Raw genomic sequence first — 6,623 nt, forward strand, 5'->3', positions numbered from 1 at the left:
TTGAGATAAAACAGACAGCTTAAAAAAATGTCCATTCTTTCAGATGCACAAGTCACAGTGAGTACGTTTGAATGTCAGCTTTGCTTCAGGCAGCCTTGAGATTTTGGATGAGTCACTTGACATCTCCAAGATTGTTTCCTTACCTATAAAATGAGAATCATATACTGCCCACTTCCTAAGACTGTTATGAGGGTTTTGATGAGCATACGTGGAAACATAGTAGTGCCCAACACATAATAGTTCTGTATGTGTTAGTAATTATAATCAAATCAGCAGGGCTCAGTGTAGCTCACTGGTAGAGCACTTACCTACCCTGAAGAAGGCACTGGGTTTGAAACACAGAATTATAAAAAAGAAAACAAAAAGGAGTCAGGTATTGTTGTCAAAAGCTCAGTCCTTGCCCCAATGCCAATCCAATAATGACATGGTTTTGATAAGAAGGAAAAAGGAGGGGACTTTGCTTTGCTAGCAAAAGAGAAACAGGGGACTCCTGTCCCTGAAGCTGATTTTGCCCACTAGCGGGAATAGGAAGCTTTTAAAGAGGCGATTCAAAAGCTACATTCCTCCTGTTTTCTGTTGGAGTTTGAATTCACTTAATAATTTGGGCGATGGTCATTTCTGAGATCTTCTAGTGCCATCCCCAAAGTCTGGATTACTTCTTTCCTATGGTAGGTCTGTACTCATAATACACTTACCAAAATTAACTTACCTTAGCACTTCTGTTTTACCATTTGAGAAGAGTATTCAAGACTATGGCATTCAAACTATGATATGTACTAGCTAATACATGAAACTGTAATAGTTGTCATTGTTTCATCTTTTTTAATGGTTCAAGTTTTAAACAAAGTAAATATGTAATATATTAGTGTGTTCATAGATGCCAATTTCCTCCCACATCTCACATACTCCACTTTTCTACTAAATTTGTATGTAGTAAGAATTTAAAAGAAAAAAGCCTCACATTGCCAGGTGCAATGATGCACACCTATAATCTCAGTAGCTCAGGAGACTGAGACAGAAGGATTGCAAGTTCAAGGCCAGCCTCAGCAATTTAGCAAGGCCCTAAGCAACTTAGTGAGACCCTGTCTCAAAATAATAATTAAAAAAAATTTTTAAAAGGTTAGGGATGTGACTTAATGATAAATTGCCCCTGATTTAAACCCCCAGTACCAAGAAAAAAGTCACACAAATTTAGGTTTTAGGGCTGCTGGTATAGCTCAATGCAATTGTCTAGCTTGCAAGAAGTCCTAAGTTTGATCATCCATGCCACACACACACACACACACACACACACACACACACACACACACGTTTTATTTTAAGATAAGCTTTTGTATCCATCCAGAATAAAAAGATATCACAAATTTAGTCACTTGTGGCTATGTCCTCCTTAGAAGTGTTTTCACAACGGCTGTGTCCTGTCCTCCCTTTGTCTATTTGAGGGTCACTTATCCTCCATGCAGAACCATTCAAAGAAACTTTCAACACCATGATTATATTTTACCACTATAAAGTGAATTATAGCCTCGGCCTGAGGAGTGGTCAGCAACACGATGGAGCGAGCAAGGGATGGTTTACACCTGAGATGAACTACAGAACAGTATGTGCCAGAGGTGAAAGTCCAAGTCAAACGTAGAAGGACAGTCTCACTGAGCAATCAAGAGTGAGTATAGTCTGGACTGAGAACCAATTTAGGTCAGAATCATATTTTAGTTTAGAACAAAAGTATCATGGAATGAAGAGACTAAAATAAACCATTAAAGAAGCACACGCATGTAGTATAGAAGATATAGTAAAATGGCGTCAGTTGTACCCAAGATGTTCTCAGCAGCAACAAGTACCTGTGGTGGATTTTCAGGCAGAACTGAGACAGACCTTCTTAGTCGAGACACCAAGAGGTATTAAAGCAATATTGGAACATCAAGATAAGTGATTTCAAGGAAAAAAACAAGAGGCTCTATCTGCTGGTGGCAAGAGTAGCAAGATGCTGTAGCACATGGACCATAGAATGAGATATATCCTGCAAGATGGCTGAATCTTCATTGGCACCTTTAAGGCTTTTGACAAGCATATGAATTTGATCCTCTGTGATTGTGACGAGTTCAGGAAAATCGAGCCAAAGAATGCAAAACAGCCACAGCGTGAAGACAAGGAGGGTTTAGGTCTGGTGTTGCTGCGTGGGGAGAATTTGGTATCCTTGACAGTGAAGGGACCACCCCCTAAAGATACTGGTATTGCTTGGGTGCTACTTGCTGGACCTGCAGGTGGTCCTGGGGTTGGGAGGGCAGCTGGCAAAGGAGTACCAGCTGGTGTGCCAAATCCCCACACTCCTGCTGGATTAGCAGGCCCCATCAGAGGTGTTGGGGGTCCATCCCAGCAGGTAATGACTCCACAAAAAGAGGCACTGCGGCAGCTGCTGCCGTTGCTGCTACTGCCAGCATTGCTGGAGCCCCAGTATAGTACCCACCAGGACAGGGGACTCTACCCTCACCTGTAGGCAGAGCAACCCCACCATCAGGTATGGCTCCTCCACCTGGTATGAGACCACCCAAGGGCCCACCAATTGGGCTTCCCCATGCTTGAGGGACATCAATAGGCATGCCCCTCCTGGAATGAGGCCCCTACCACCAGGAATTAGAGGCCCACTTCCCCCCCAGAATGCGTCTTCCAAGACCCTAGAATATTGTTGATTCATCTAAGTCACTTCTCCCTGCTATGCGTCTTGTGAATTGTGTAGATTGTTTGTGGGCTTTTTGTCCCCTTTCCACGTAATAATAGATAATGAACGCATAGAACAATTAAAAAATAAAGAAAGTGAACTGTAGGTTCAGCACATGAGCACATTAAATAACATTTCTACTTTTATTGAAAATTAAAGTTAAATAATTAAATAATTAAAATTATTGTTGTTTGTTGGGTTTTGAAGATGTGGAGAAAGTCGAAGTCACTATGGCATGGAGGTCTGATGGCCTTCAACAGAGGTTCCATCTCCAGAGACTTGGAATTACAAAAAGTCTCAGACAGCATCCAGAGTTTTAGGGACTTCTTATTCAAATGGGAAAGGAGACTCCTTTCCATTTACTATGTCCCAAATTTATTGCAGAGCTCCAAGGAACCCTCAGCAGAAGAATTTTTTCTTTTATTACTCTTTTTTTTTTGGGGGGGGGGGCAGTACCAGGGATTGAACCACCACTGAGTTGCATCCCCATGTCCTTTTTCTAAAAAATTATTGTTTTATTTTGAGGCAGGATCTCTCAAAGTTGCTTAGGCTGGTCTCAAAACTTGTGACTCCTTCTGCCTCAGCCTCCCAAGTCACTGGGATTATAGGCCTGCACCACTGAGTCTAGCCTGACAGAAGAATTTTCCAATAATCTTTTTATTTTCTACTTAGAAATATTCTTTCCCAATTTCTTCAACTTCTACCAGTGCAATTTTGTTTTTCTTTCATTATTGATGTGTTGGCTTTTGGTGACAAAGTTCTGAGAATTTGAAACCCAAACCTTTCAGAAGAGGTAATAAGAAAAATGTCATAATTTTCTCTTGGGCTGACAATAGTACAACCTCATAGGCTAATCTGAAAGATTCCAAAAGTGAACACTACCGGTAAAGCACTCAGAAGATTGCCTGGCATATGATGAGTGCCATTTGTCAGTTCATTAAGTAAACTCATGGTCAAGCTCTGTGGAGACTGCCTTGTCCTTGGGTGAGAGGAACAGCCACAATCTTTATTGCCATTAGCAGCCTCAAACTGCAACTCTACCTTTCTTATTTGGGGAAACAAGGAGGAGGACTTTATTTTGTAACAAAACTATAACAAAGTCCCAAGCACTAGGGCAAGCTGCAAAGACCAAAGAACATCTCATGCTTTTGTTCTTGCCCCATTTCAGATCTCATCTCAAGAGACTACAATAGCAGTAGCGCATGTTTCTTATGACCATTTATCAAGGTCAGATTTGCAGAAGTGAAAAAAGCATTGTCACATGGCAGTGGCTCAGGAACCTAAGCTGTCAGGTTCAAGAATGTTCAAAGGTTTCCTTGCACATTTAGGAAATGGTGTTTTTGATATACATCTTGGGTAGTTCTGAGAATTACATTTTGAGAAACATGGGTCTATTCCCTTATTAAATGTCATACATATTGCAATATAATTGAATAAACTGCCTGAGATTCTCCATTCTTTGTAATTTCAGAGAAGACGAAAATGCAGGATTTAGTGACAGTTATGCTGGATTGCATGCAGATATATGTTCTTTGAATAGGAGCAGTTTCCTTTATTTAACATTTCTGACCTACTCCTTAAGAATACATCAGAAGCCTGGCATGAGCTAAATGGGTATTGTACATCTGTAATCCCAGCAACTCTGGAGGCTGAGTCAGAATGACTGCAAGTTCAAGACATCCTCAGCAACTTAGTGAGAGCCTTGGCAACTTAGAGAAATGTTGTCTCTGTACCCCAGGGTTCAATCCCCAATACAAAAAAATAAATAAATAAATAAAGTAAATACAAGACTTTGCCAGGCATGGTGTTATATGCACACCTGTAATCCCAGAAACTCCAGAGGCTGAGGCAGGAGGATCACAAGATTGAGGCCAGAGTCAGCAAATTAGCAAGACTCTAAGCAACTTAGCAAAGTCTTATCTTAAAATTAAACCATAAAAGTAAAAAAGACTGGGGCTGTAGCTCAGTGGTAGAACACCCCTGGGTCCAATCGCCAGTACCAAATAAAAACAAACAAACAACAATGCACACACACACACAAAAAAAAACCCCTAAAGTCCTTAATTCTTCTATTGCTTTATAAACTACTGAGAGACAATTGAATGACTTAAGCATGCTGATGCGTGTATTCCAAAACAAAACATTTGTCTGGGTGTGAGGATGTCCTTGCAATGAGTATGTACCCAATTTTGTACACTGGCATTTTGTTCAATGCCTTTGCACTATATCGTGGAAGGAAGTTCAACAGTGTTTTAACTAGTTATATAAAAAATAAGGAAAAATTCATGACGAATCATGCTAGTAAAATAAGTATTCTTTTAGCCATAGGATATATTTAAGTATGTGAAAGTGTGTTTTGTACTTTTGAGTTAATAATTGTGTTTGAAAGTGAATTTTATCCAAGTTTAATTTATACCTGTATCCTTTTATGAGTCTTGGAAAATGACCCATGTCTGACAATTTCTTAAAAACAGTACCATAAATAAACATCAGATTTCACAAAAATCATGGTTTTCCCAAAAACGAAAATCACAGGAAACAAAACGGTTGAATTCTAGGAAGTTATTGTCCTTACCAAGGACAATGGCCTTTTATATCTCAACATTCCTATTAAGTCATGCCTTTTCAGATAAGTATGTGGGACACTGGGTGGTTTTAACAATCAATTTTGATTATGTTGATGATATTATGAAATCTCTGGCCTTTTCAAAGTGCTCAAGTTTATCATGCTACTACCCAGCAGCCTACTTTGATCCTAGTTAAAAATAAAAAGAAACATACTAATGAAAAATCAGTATTTGTTTTTATAAGTGTTGTTTTTCATAAAAAGTAATAAAGGAATGCAATTTATTATTTTTAACATTGTATTCTATCTTCCAACACAATGGAACCTTTAAGAAAAAACAATTTTTATTGTGGGGGCGGGTACTGAGAATCAAACCCAGGGACACTTTATCTAGTCCTTTTTATTTTTTTATTTTGAGACAGGGTCTCTCAGTTGCTAAGGGACTCACTAAGTTCCTGAGGCTGGCCTCAAACTTGTCATCCTTCTGAATCAGACTTCAGAACCACTGGGATTACAGGCCTGCACTATTGCACCCAGCTCCTTGAAGGAATTTATAACTAGTAAGGTGAAACCACCATTCCCAGGTTAGAATGATTAATACACGAAAACAACAGATGGTAAGGAGTGTGCATGAAAGGCAATCTGGAGAAACCACCGTATCACACTGTGTGGGAGAGAGAAGTTGTTAGCCTTATTTAAAGTAAACTGAAGGAAAGAGGTGAAAAAAAAAATGTGCAGAGGATGTGATTAGTGGCAGTTGGACAAATGACAGGTTTAAATGAAACAGCATAAGGTCTAAGAAAATGTGAAACAATATAGACTAAGAGTGATTTTATTAATGATGACATTCATGACTTAAATTTGGAATATCACATATTTAAGAAAATCCAAAGGTAAATGTACTGTTTTGTTATAGGTGAGGGGTCCACTTTGCCTCAGTCTCTTCCCACTCTGACCAACTTCTGCACTATCACCACCAGAGGCCCTCACATAAACATGCATTTACAGTTTGACCATTGCTTGGAGAGCAAATTCTAAACTTGTTAATTATGGGAACCCACCACTTTTGGAATTGCAAGATCTAGGCAAAATTTGGCAAATCTTAGCAATTTCACAGTGTTTCACAATATCCAATAGCCTGAAAGATTTATAGGTATTTCAGGGCCTGTTCTGCCTCCACAATTCTGTTTCTACAGTGCTATCTCTGAGTACCACCAAGGTGCCCATATACAAAACCTAGTTCCCTGATGAGTTTCCACATGACTATAAATAAATGACCTACTCATGCACACAATGTGTCTGTCCAGGATGTGCAAAATCACTGGCCATCTTTGGTTC

The 6,623-nt window shown here is 39.4% G+C and overlaps 1 pseudogene across 1 annotated transcript; it reads left to right on the forward strand.

The window, feature by feature from the left end:
- Nucleotides 1-1,986: 1,986 nt before the first annotated feature.
- Nucleotides 1,987-2,679, forward strand: LOC306660133 (small nuclear ribonucleoprotein-associated protein B'-like; annotated as a pseudogene). The gene has a single exon. The product of its transcript is annotated as a small nuclear ribonucleoprotein-associated protein B'-like (transcript).
- Nucleotides 2,680-6,623: the final 3,944 nt, after the last annotated feature.

This window comes from Sciurus vulgaris (assembly GCF_902686455.1).
Source record: "Sciurus vulgaris genome assembly, chromosome: 1".
NCBI lineage: Eukaryota > Metazoa > Chordata > Mammalia > Rodentia > Sciuridae > Sciurus > Sciurus vulgaris.